Source organism: Falco punctatus (assembly GCF_963210335.1).
Source record: "Falco punctatus genome assembly, chromosome: 4".
Classification (NCBI taxonomy): domain Eukaryota; kingdom Metazoa; phylum Chordata; class Aves; order Falconiformes; family Falconidae; genus Falco; species Falco punctatus.
Window position 1 is genome coordinate 44,909,092 of NC_137583.1, and position 12,137 is coordinate 44,921,228.

A 12,137-nucleotide genomic window follows, 5' to 3' on the forward strand; every position below is an offset into this window, starting at 1 on the left:
CACACATGGAGTCGCGGCGTCACTCGACGGAGCATGCGCGCGGCGGCCCCCGAAACACAGGGCGGCCCGTCCTGCGCCGCAGCGGCGGCGGGGCTGGCGCGGCGCCGCGGGGACAGCGGCGGCAGCAGCAGCAGAGGCGGCAGCAGCAGCAGAGGCAGCAGCGGCCGCAGCGCGCAGGGGCCCGGCGCCGCTTCCGGGCAATGGTGGAGCAGGTCTGTGACCCGGGGCACCATTGGCCGGAGGGGTCGCGGCACATGGCAGGCGGGCGGGGATTGGCTGCGGCGCGGGCGGGGGGCGCCGCCGCGGGGGGCGCGGGTCCCGCCGCGGCGCCTGGGGCCACGTGGAGTGGCGGCGGCGGCGGCCCCGCCGTGCCCGGCCCGGGCGGGCATTGTTCCTGCGCGTCGCCGCTGCCGGGCCGGGCGGAGCGGGGCTGCCCCAGGCGCCGCGGGTCGGTGCGACGGCAGGACCGCCGCTGGCACGGGATTGCTCTCGGCGCCACTTCGCTTTTCCTTCCTGAGCGTCTGCAGGCGCTGGCGAAGGAAGCGGATAGCAGCGGCTGCCCGCGCCCGGCCCGCTGAAGGGCACCGGGAGGAGAGCAGCCGGGCTGCGGGAGCGAGCCCGGGGCAGGTGGCGAATGCCGGGCAGGGTTACCGATACTCGGAGGCCTGGCTGCCGAGCGCGGACGGGCGGCGGGGAGGCACGGTTCGGCTCGGTTTGAAACCCGTCTCGAAGACGGAGCCGATCCGCGCCCCACGGATCGAGAGAGACACTAAGCAGCAACGCTAGAAATCGCTATTACACCCGAGAGCCTGAGGGTAGCTCACACTAGTGCCGCCGCAGCTCACAGTGGGTCAGCAAGCAGCAGAACGCCTGGAAATGCCTTTGAAATACCCAGAAGGGCAGCTCAGCCCCAGGAGCGCAGCCCCGCACAGCCCGGCACCCAGGGCCGAGCTGCAGGTCCTGCTGCGGGTGATGCGGTGTGGCCGCTGCACTGCTTGCCTCCCATCACCTCACAGCACTTTCAAAGGGCTTTCGGAAGTCTCCATCACCAGGTCTGAAATCCAGCTGGTGAATTCAGACCAAATTAATAGAAGAAATTCTGGTTTCTTTTTTTTAATATATATATTACCAATCCCTTTAACACACTTGCACATCTCTGATGCAGTTTTCCAACTAACTACTGCTTTTCTCCTGTCCATCAGCAGAGGCAGCTCACTGAAGACCATTCGTACCCTCATATTTCTTTGGGCTGTAATCCCCGTACAGGTCTGCCTGAGGCATGAGGATATGAATAACCTCTGCCAGTTACAAAAGATCCCAAATTCTTCTAGATTTTCTGTAGCAGACTAATGCCAACAAACCTCAAGACCTCCAGTTTTCCACAATTCTGGAAACAGGTTATTTTTGGATGTGGGCTGTTGGCTCCTAAGTCAGCAGCCTGCCTGTATCCTCTTCACTAAGCCCAGTAAGTGTCTCAGGTTAATAATTTTCAGCAGGGCTATACACCACATCTCAGGGTCCTCCTTCCTGCTTAAAAGGATGAAGCTTCTGGCTCTGCACTCATATTTCAGACCCATTTTCTAAACCCTAGTTGAAGCACAAAGTTAAAACCAGGAGGGAAGTCACAAGGAATTAGGGAAGCTATCCCAAAAGCGATATATCTACCAGACACCGTGTATGAATGCTCCCCACCAACACACTTCCAAGTGTGATGCTTATCGAAAGAGATTTAAGAAGCAGAATAACTTAGCGATGCTTTAGTTTTTTTCAGATTTTGGTGACTTAATTCTAAGGCTGAAAGTTAATTCATAGGTCCTGTGAAAAGACAGGGACACCCTTCTGCCTCTTTGTGGGTCACATCCCCTTATTATACCCAATATTCCAGCACAAAGGGTTTCCAACAGTCACAGTTCACTCATCTGCACCATTACTTTGCCTCCCAGTCAGCACATGATCCAGAGTCTTGCCAATTTTTATTTTTTTTTTAATTAAAAATGACAAGACAACTCCTTGTAAAAAAACTGTAGGTGCCCTCTCAGAGAAATGCCAAGGGAGAGCCGGCACGGGAAGGGAAAGCCAGGTTACCACAGCAGCCAGCTTGCTCTCCACCTTCCCACTGGGACCCCACAGTGGGACCCAGTGGCAAAGCTCCCTCCGGCCCCTTCTTGCAAGAAGACTCCCAGGGAAAATTCAGTTTTAGCTGTTACAGGTCAGGTAACCGTAAGCCTAGATAACCAAACCACCCGCCTACAGGCCTTCGAACATAGTGCACAGAAATGCTACCGCAGACTGAAGAGAACGCTTTTTCATTTTTTTCCATCATCAGCTTACTTACAACAGCGAAATAAGTGATTATTTAGTCAATACTTCAGAATTGTGTGTGGTTTAAGACCAGCAACTGATTTTTTTTGGTAATAAAGACTGGCTTCTCTTTGGGGGCAAAGTTCAAAATTTAGCAATGAGATGTTGCTGGGGGACGGTATGGGTGTTGCATCAAGAGGGACTGTCAATAATTCAGTCACCTGGAAGGTGCATCAGTGTTGTAACTGTTTAATACAAGCTGCTGTTACTTCAATGACAGTCAAGTGTGGCAAGTCAGTGGCTCTATCAGCAAGAGAAACGCCACAGACTTGTGTATTCCTAGAAATACATACCTACTGTCAAGTAACTTGTTCACAGCATGTTTATGTTAACTGCTGAAGTGAAACTAGTCCTGCTTTCAGGAGGAAAGTTCTATGAAACTGCAACAAATTATGGGAAAAAAGCTAATGAATCTACCTGTATCTGTCAGACTTTGAAAGAGCTGGGATTTGGGGTGGAATTCTGTCACTATGTATCTTGTGTTCAGGAAAAAATAAAGCTGACACTATTTAGGTCCAAACAAGCCAAACCAGACATCTGAAACAGTAATTAATAAATAGTATCTTATCCCTGGTTTAGTATGTACACACCTTTGCCAGGTAGAGAGTATTTGCCAGTACGAGAGTATTGCTAATACATGATTACAGCAGCCCCCCTCTCCCATTAAAAACAGCACCTAAAATCTTCAGAGCCAAGCATCAGCGCGCCTTTAATCCGAATATACTCCTTTTTGGGACCCAGTACCTTCGAACTAAATACTTGGTTGCTATGCATCACCGTATTACACCCTTATTAAAACAGCCAATATTACATTATTAACATTACTGGATTTTAAACTAAATTAAATACTACGTTTAAATTAAAATCCAATAGTTGAAAATTAGAGAAGCCATTTATGTAAGCAAACAGCTATACTTTTGCAAATCTTTCCCTTGTTACGAATCAGACGATGCACAGTAAAGCAATACCAGAACAGTATTACCTCACCGTTCCTCACCTGGGCCTTGATTAAAGCTACTCAATTAAGCACGGAGCAAAGCACCACGCGTCTGCGGTCAAATGGGAGAAGGAAAGACGGAGTTCAGCCGGCTGTCTCAACCGAAGCTGGCAAGTCTTGGGTGTGTCACTAAGGTGACACTGTTTGGAGGAGGGCATCAGCCGCACCGTGCTAATGGCACTCCCTGGTGCCTGGCAGCCTAGATGGGCTGCGTGTGGGTGGCTCTGCGTGGGTGGCTCCGGAGGGAAGCCGTCCCCGCCAGCCTTTCCAGCCAGGCATGCCGCAGTCACGCACTCTGCCTGTTCGTATGGCTTTTCCCTTTTTATAAAGAGGTTTTACAAAGATCCAACCTAGCAAGCCGCCTTGAATCCTTATGTGCGCATGATTTTGAGAACGTGGCATAAACCCAGAAAACGGCATAAATATTTGTTCTGATAACCACAACTGATACTACGTAGCCTAGATTCTACTTTAAAGCTGAACATCTCATCACAGAAGCAAGATTTTGCTGGAGCCAAAAAGTCCAACTGTTAAGTTGTTCCTCCAAAGGTATTTCCCGGATTCCAAATGCAAAGTCCATAGATAATATGGATCAAATACTTCATCCTTCCTGTGTATTTTAATACACTAACTACACTTTTCATAAAAATACCACCCAATACAGTACACGCTAGGATGTTAACTTTGCTGAGACAATAGCAGAATTTGGGATATGAGGGGAAAAAACCCAACAATTCAGGCAAAATTCACAAGTGTCCCTAAAGGAAGAATGAAAAACGAGATTAAGCTTTTTCTCAAAGCACATCAGAATGTAGGTCAAAGAAGAACAAGCAGTAAAGCTCAAGCCAGATCTGGTAGACTTGGTCATCTTCCTGCAACCAACAGCAGGCGTAAGAGGCATGGGAACATGCTAATATTGGCATACTAAACAGGCTAAACAAGTTCTTAAGCTCAATAGCCGATACGTGTTTTAGTAAAGGTAGACAACACAACTCTGAAGTCGTTTGATGGTCTAGAGGACCAAGAAATCAGGAGCACAGATCCTTCTGAAAGCTGCTTCAGATCGGGGTCTGTGTCTGGAAGGTTCACCTAACTGCCACCGTTCAGAAGGTAAAACCAGGGGCTGCTGCTGGGTGTGCATTGGCCTGGAGTCTGACACTGGGACAAGACAGACTGCAAACATTTTTTTTTTTTTTAAATCAAAGCACACTCCAGCACCTTGTAAAGATAGTTTTTTTGAAATCTTTTCTATTGCTGGCTAGAAGTTTGAAATTAACAGACTACATCCTTAAATAGTTAAAGGAAAAAAAGGATAAAATCGTAAGTGTGCTGCAACAATGCTCAAAATCTTAAGAATACAATTTTAAGATGGCTTATGCTAAGAATGAAAGGAATTCCATAGGCTTGAGACCAAGAGATGGTCCTTGACTTATTTTCTGGCAAAACTACTTTCATGCAAGTGCAAGTTGAGCTCCCACCAGCTGCTCAAGACAGAATTTCTGGTAAGTAGTTCAGGAATAGGATGAGATTGTAAACTGGTGCTTTTTGATGCAAAGAGTCTGAGACACTTCAGGGTCACTATATAATCTGTACCACTGGGTCTGTTTGCCTGTCTCCCACCCACTGGGAGCAATGCTTACATGTGAAACATTTTCTGTAGCAAAACAGAACACGAGATTGGAAACAGGCAAAATTCCACAATCTAAGCAGTGAGGTGAATGACCCGAAATAGAAATGAAAATTAATCTTTCTGGAACCGAAAGAAATTAAAGATCAGTAAGTTACTGGGCAAATGGAGAAAGCGGCAGATGTATGCAAATGCAGCTTGGCCCAAGACGGTGCCTTCAGGGTGCTATTATCTGACCCTGCCTCTAATAAGCACTTTTATGGTTGGAAGAGGATATATTAGGAGTTTTGCTCCAATGACAAGCGCTTCATGGACTATCGATTTTGCTCAGAAGTGGGAGAGAACAAAGTTCACCCAGCACTGCTGTTATTTAAAGATCTGCCAAAGAACATCTCAACGTCCTGAAAACTGGTCCACCAGAGAGTGTCACAGATCCCTTCCAGTTCGTCTTCTGATCTGCAGCTTCGGACACAAATGTTTTGCTGGCAAACAGTGAGTCAGACCCACGGAGCCCATACTTGAGGGAATGGCTGTAAACAAGCACTTCTTCTGGCTTGCTCACTGATCATCGTCACATGGCTCAACAGTACTTGACCCCAATTAAAAGAAGAATTAACGAGTCGCAGAAAACTCTAGAGTTGCCGTATAATTTGACTTTCTGGAAGTTTTAACGGCCACAAACAGTCCTATGATAAGCAGGAACTCGACTCAGTGGGTGCACACCTACAAAGAGATGTCAGGCTCCCTTCCTGCCGATGGTATCAATATTCCCAAGAATCCCTTTCATCTGACCTGCCAGCCTATTTTTAACTGTCTCATCTGCAGCCGGTAAGTGTGATGCACCAAAAGAAAACCAGGAGTTCCTCACAAACCTCACCGTTTTTATCATTTTGTGCAAGAGATAAGGCTTAGTCCATGAGTCTCTTCTCTAGCATAGAATCCTTTTCCAGAACAGACTATGGGATACTCGGCACCGGGGGAATCTGCTTACAAGAAGTCTGCCAACCAGCAGCGGCTTGTTCTACATCAGCTGGACTGCTCATCACTTGACACTGTCCTTTTTAAATGAAAAGAGGGTTGTGCCACCATCCACATAGGCAATCAGATGATTTTATAATTATCTGCTAATTTCCTCTCATCTTACACACACACACACACATATTGCATTTCGTCTCCTCTAACTTCAGGGTAGGGGCACTCTGAGTGCTATGGGACTGCTGTGCTATTATTTTGTCTGATTTTATGAATGAATTGCTTCCAGAGTGCAATAATGAACACTTTCCAGTTGTGTATAGGGTTTTTTTTGTTGACTCCTGATAAAAAAATATTTAAATTACTAATTCACACTAGTATCCATGTCCATACACTCTGAAACCCTGAGCGGCGAAGGCAGGAGAAAAGAGCTGCCGCACCACTGTTATTAGGAAGTCCTCATGGAATTAAAATGTGTGTGACATTTCCTCCATTGTGGAGAGCATTTTGGTCTTTACTGACCTCCAAATTAGAGGTAATGGGGGAAATACAAATACAATCTCAGTAACTGGTAGTTCTTACCAGTTGCAGAAGATAAGTGACCGAAAGCTCTATTGCAGTTACCCCAGTCTCTAGCAAACCAGCTTTTATCCTTGAGGGGACCAGGCAGGCTGCCTGGTGTACTTGGGCTGAAATGTTTTGTTTCTCAAGAAGATTAAGCAGCAGATCTGAACGTCGGACAACATGGCAGATGCCATGACTCAGACTTTGCTCTCTCCCTCTGACACACACGGGGTGTCCCTGTGCAGGGCTGTGGTGCTGTTTTCGGCAACTGAGAGATTTTGAGTTTGAAAGCCAGACTGTGCTGCTCAGCCGAGTTGTGAATTTTCAGGTTATCAAAACTTAAAACCCAAAGGGTTCAAAATTATTTTCCAAGTATGATTTGTGTTTATCTGCCAAAACGTCTTTGAAATTGCAGGAGGTGGTTGTTACTGACTCCAGGTTGTCGTTGTTAATAATACATCGTTATTAATCAGATTTGCACAACCCCCCCAGTCAGTGTTTACCAGTTGGCAAACGACGCAGAAAAGCCTGATTCAGGAAGGATTTGTTTTTACAGTTGAGACCCTGCAAACTAAGGGTTTCAGAGCGCGTAGGGAATGTCTTTCACAAGGTAAAGGGGTTTGTAGTTGCAGCCCGAAGAACTCCACCTAAATTCCACAGATGTATTTGAGCAATTCCCAGTAGTTTATTCTCTCAGTCCAGCATCAGGCTAGATTCCTCACAGAGATTAACGCGCACACAATCAGATAGCTGTCTGTATGGATGCCATGACATCGACAGTTCTCTGTGGTTTAACAGACGAGTTCTGGCTCTTTAGCCAGAAGGATGGGGTAACTGAGAAATAGAGTCGATGGAACATATTCTGTATTAATTTTAAGCTCTGCCTGTGCAAGACCCTTTTATTCCACTATACAGTTTTGATGAAAATGGGTACAAGATCCTCCAAAACACGGTCAGGTTACTCTTACTTCAGATTTCTTTAAATACACAGGCAGCCAAATGATTTATGCTCTCCCTGTAGCTAAAACCCATACTGTGTAAGAACACTGAGGCTGGTTGTGTATAAAGTCATCTTTTAATTGAATAAGCTTTAGTCTTTTTTTTTTTTTTTTTCCTTCCCCAGAATGTAAAGCCCTTCTTACCCCAAAGAGTGGGACTACTGGTTGGCTACAGACAAAAGCACTAAGCGTAGTGGTCGGCATGAGAGGTTACATTTCAGATGGTAATTAACTCAGCGCACTGATCATCTCCAGGACCAAAGTCAAGGCAGCACTGGAGGGAGCCAGGCAGAGAACTGAAAACAATGGTAGAAGTCTTGCAACAGAGAAGAAATGAACATAGTACAATCCTGGTTTATAAGTGACTGCAATAAAAGGTACCTAAAATGCAAAAAGTAGGAACTTTGAGCAAAACACATGCAGAATACTCTCCCTTCAGTAAAATCAAGCATTTTCCTTAGAGCTGTGAAAACGAGTGCCCAGTTGTTCCTGGTTTCTCAAGGCATCCACCCCAGGGATCAGCACTGCATTGACACCTGCATTGCATCCAAAGACAGCTGTGCCATTTTGCTACAAAACCATCTCCTTGATTATAATTAAATTTATTAAAATTTGTACCATGTCAAGGCCAAGCGAGCAAGTTATCTGTACCTCTCAAACAACTTTCTTTTAAACTTTCAGAGGTGAATAAGTTTTGACAGCTCAACGTGACCTCAGTTTGCTGTAACTCACGTTGTTATTTTTTGATGATGAATACTCTGAGTCCTTTGTTACCTGTAATTCTCAAGGACTTGACTGTGTATTTATAAGATACCAAGACAGCCTTACCATAAAGTTATGTTACAAGCAATCACGGGGACATTGATGTAAAGCAAAAGGCCTGAGAAAGCACCGCCGGGTTTTACTGATCTAAATAAAGTCAGCTAGGTGGAGTACGCTGCGTTTTGAAAACCTCTGTATTTTCACGAGGATTATGAGAGTTTTATACAATGTTTACTACAAGCATTTATTAACATTGTTCCTTCTGGTAATAAGATGTTTATTATCAGCACATAAAAAATGCCGTATTTTCCCCTACCTCCCTGCTCATTCTAACTGCAGCTCTATGAAGTCGCCTCTCTTCCCCAACAGCACTATACTAGGTCAGTTCTGTAACCTGCTTTCCTGCTGAAAAGCAAGGCTTATAAATTAGATTCATTTCTAAATTTAGTATTGATGGGATCAGTCATTACTGGTCTTATTTTTTCAGGCAGATTTCAAGGGAAAAGTACTCATAAAGCAGTTACCGCTCCTTGCTTAAGAGTTTACAGAAGTCCTGAACTATAAATCTCAGCATGTGCGTTGTGTTAGTTGCTGAGACCACCTTCGCAGAATTAACACAGCTTTTACTGGAAGGCCAAGACCAGAGATTTTCTTCTTCCAAAACAATCTTATATTTTAATAGTACTTCACAAATCGCGTATGCGGGTTCCCCTAGTCTTTCTCTCAGAAAACACAGGTTGTTCAAGAGGAACAAGAATCAGTTGAGGAAGAGGAGAACATTTCTGCCAACAGGCAGACTTTGGTGAGCTGTTTTGCGATCTGAAATTTGTCCTGGGCAATGAATCCAAATACTTCTGGGAAAAAGACAGTGGGGGAGATCCCTCACAGCCATCAGATACTGCTACTGGTTACATGCCACTCCCAGTGCGCTGCCAAGAGATGGCTCTCATGAAAAAAAAGTCACATCTCTGTCACCAAAAGCTGAAGCACCCTTTGTTTTCCTTTGAAGAGGAGGCTGGTCCTCTGTCACACACTTGCTCTGGGTCTGCAGGGTGCAGAGGCACCAAGAGGGAGGAGAGGGAGTGCCACAGAACTACATTCCACAGTTTCAGTGCTCTAATGAATAATCATATACTTGTTTAATAACTGCAAAAAAAGGTCAGCCCAATTCTTATCATCAGGCTCTCTGGAGATTTGACATCCTTGGCATTGTATCCTAAGAGGAAGGAAATTTCTCACTTCCCTAGCTATTTCAGTTATATAAATCAATTGTTGAAGGATAGTTTAACTGGTCTGCGCATAGGAACCACAGCAACTGCGTTTGGGCTCAGATGGTTTTTGGAGATCCTTATCTATAAATTAAAAGATATAATGCTTTGTAATTTATCAGTAATTATATTGCATGTACATTGAAAAACTGGTGAAAACTAATAGCTAGAAAAAAAAAATTAACTTTATACTGTCAGTCATGGTACAAAGTCTGCTCCTTCCCTCACTGTGAAGCTGTTTGATCGGGGTCTTTTGGACCCAAAGGCCAGATGTTGTCACCAAATACCGACCATCCTCTTCTCTCCAGCCCCCTTGGAACCCCCATGCCTTACCAGCTGGGCAAGTGGGCTCAGTTGCATAAACTTAGAGAACTTATAAAACACTACTAGCAAGGGCGGTGGATTAGAAGATGGCACTTTCTGGCAAAGAGAAAGCCGCTATTGGCTGCAAAAACAGTAAAAAGATGCAAAAATCCAGAAAATATCTCTGGTAGCTCCATGAGCATAAGGCCATTGGTTTACTATGCCAGGCAACCGAAAAGCAAACACTGCAGGTATTGTTCCGGCATTTCAGCTTGGCACTAACACCCTGATTATTCACTTGCAGCAAGGAACAGATCTGTCCTAAGCCACGGGAGCTAAAGGGTGAACTGATGTCACGGCTGACATAAGGAACCTGTTGTAAAATGAAGCTATGATAAAGACACAATAGCTCATACATGGCGACAGTATGTTCATGTACCCGTTTCGAGAGAAACTGTTTTCCACAGTGTATCGTCACAACTAGCATTAATTTGCTTATTTTGCAAATCTAGAAAACTATTTGCTTAAAAGTAATGACTGAAGTGAAAAGGCAGGGAGGAATCAGTCATACAGTAGTGATTCTTGTCCTCCTCTGCATACTGATTTTTAAGCTTTCTCCTCTAACTTCGCTGAATGCCCAGAGAGTAGTATTTTCTTCTGTGATTAAGATGGGTCAACAGATTTGGTCAATGTGATTTATTTTACTTGGGTAAAAATATTTATTATCCTATTCTGAAAGTAACTTCTGGCATTTCTATACGTAACCAAACAAACAGGTAAGACCGCTGGCCTCTGGAGGTACTCTCAGATGCTCTTCAACAGCCAGCCTACCGTACGTGCATAGTGTGGCAGCTCAAATGCCTTCAGTTTTCAGACCTGGGCTACTAACGGCAGCAGTAAGGATTCCAAAAATGAGCATGCCACCTCGCTCCAAAGAAAAGGGAATTAGTCAGCAAAAGGGGTATTCTTATAGTATGTCTTCTCCTGTTGTTCTTTGGCTGCAACATCCATTGATATTTTTGGTTGCGCACCAAAATTGTGAAACTAGATGCTCTGAGCCAGCCCAGAAACGAGGATGAGATCAAACCCCAGCACTCTGCAAGGAACGGAGGGCACGACCGGCAAGCCAGAGTAGGTAAATACTTTCCACATATCTTCCTGAAGAGTTTTTTCTCTAAGCAAGAACACCACATAGATATTTCAGACTATGGTAGTAGCCCACTGGTACTGCACAGTTCCTCAAGTGGAAACATGTATGTCCAGGGATGCAAGTGGTCCAAAAGTTTTGAAAACTCTCAGTCTGTAATTCACTGTTCCAGTTCACTCTGCCCTTAGCAGTAAAAAACCTCCAAGTCTTCACTCCACAGCATTACACTACTACTAAGAAACATTTTAGGGTTCTCTCTCCTGTTCCCCCTCAGGAGTGCTTCTAAAAATGTGGCTGCAACCATCGGAATTCCACCATTACTTTTAAAATCCCTGCCTGCCTTTTGGAAACTGAGACAACACACATGCCGGTTGCCCTAGAGACTCAGCAGACTCTGAATTCAAGCTGAAGATATCGGGGTAGAAATCGGTTCACGTCCCTTTGGCCCAGACTGCTCAAGTCTTATGGGCATACAGAACATTCAGTTATACCTAAAACTAGCAATGGCCTTTTATTTTTTGCTGCAATAAGGAGGCTAACTTTCAGTGATTCTGCCTCTTATGTACAACGCTTGAAGCACTCAGACCGTCATGATGGAAACTGGGTAATTAACTTTGGGTGAAAGCTAATTCACATTCTTCAAGTAGCTTTCAAAAGCAAAGCTAGTGTGCTTGTGCTTGTGTACTTTTTTAAACAAAACGTTGTTATTTGTAGTCCCCAACTCCTTGCTTATGGACAAGTTTCTTCCTGCAAGACCCTCTGAAATTGCTCATGGCAACAGGAAATTAAGATGTTTAAAATGAAGCCAAGTGGGAGACGTGAAACAGCCTGCAGCACTTTGCTTGCTTCAGATAGTAGCCCACTAAACAGCAGGATTTAGGGACCACTGGTACAGACGTAATTGCAGGTACATTTGTGTGAGAACATCATCTGTTTTACTCTCTGGAAAAGTTAGTCACTGTCTGAACAGTATGCATACTCAGGCTCATGTAAGATGTGTCATTAAACTCTTGAGAAGGTCTGAAAAAAAGAAGTCATCTGTACCACTGACACAGAGATTAGAAGCCCAATCTACAGCTTAAAAGAAGACTGTCCACTGAAAATATGTGTTTTCTTTCTTAAAAATTAGCGCTCGGTG

The 12,137-nt window shown here is 44.9% G+C and overlaps 1 protein-coding gene and 1 long non-coding RNA gene across 3 annotated transcripts in view; one reads left to right on the forward strand and one right to left on the reverse strand.

The window, feature by feature from the left end:
* Positions 1–12,137, reverse strand: part of GATAD2A (GATA zinc finger domain containing 2A) — a 66,897-nt gene that overhangs the window by 52,856 nt on the left and 1,904 nt on the right. The window contains exon 1 of one of the 2 annotated variants that reach the window (XM_080384012.1): positions 4–187. The exons of the other annotated variant lie outside the window; for it this stretch is intronic. The gene's annotated coding sequence lies outside the window, so the exon portion shown is untranslated. Of the gene's footprint in view, positions 1–3; positions 188–12,137 lie in introns of those variants that run through there. 2 annotated transcript variants of the gene reach the window in all.
* On the forward strand, positions 77–8,454 carry LOC308062480. Its single transcript, XR_013927598.1, has 2 exons — positions 77–212; positions 7,645–8,454. It is a non-coding gene; the product is annotated as an uncharacterized lncRNA (long non-coding RNA).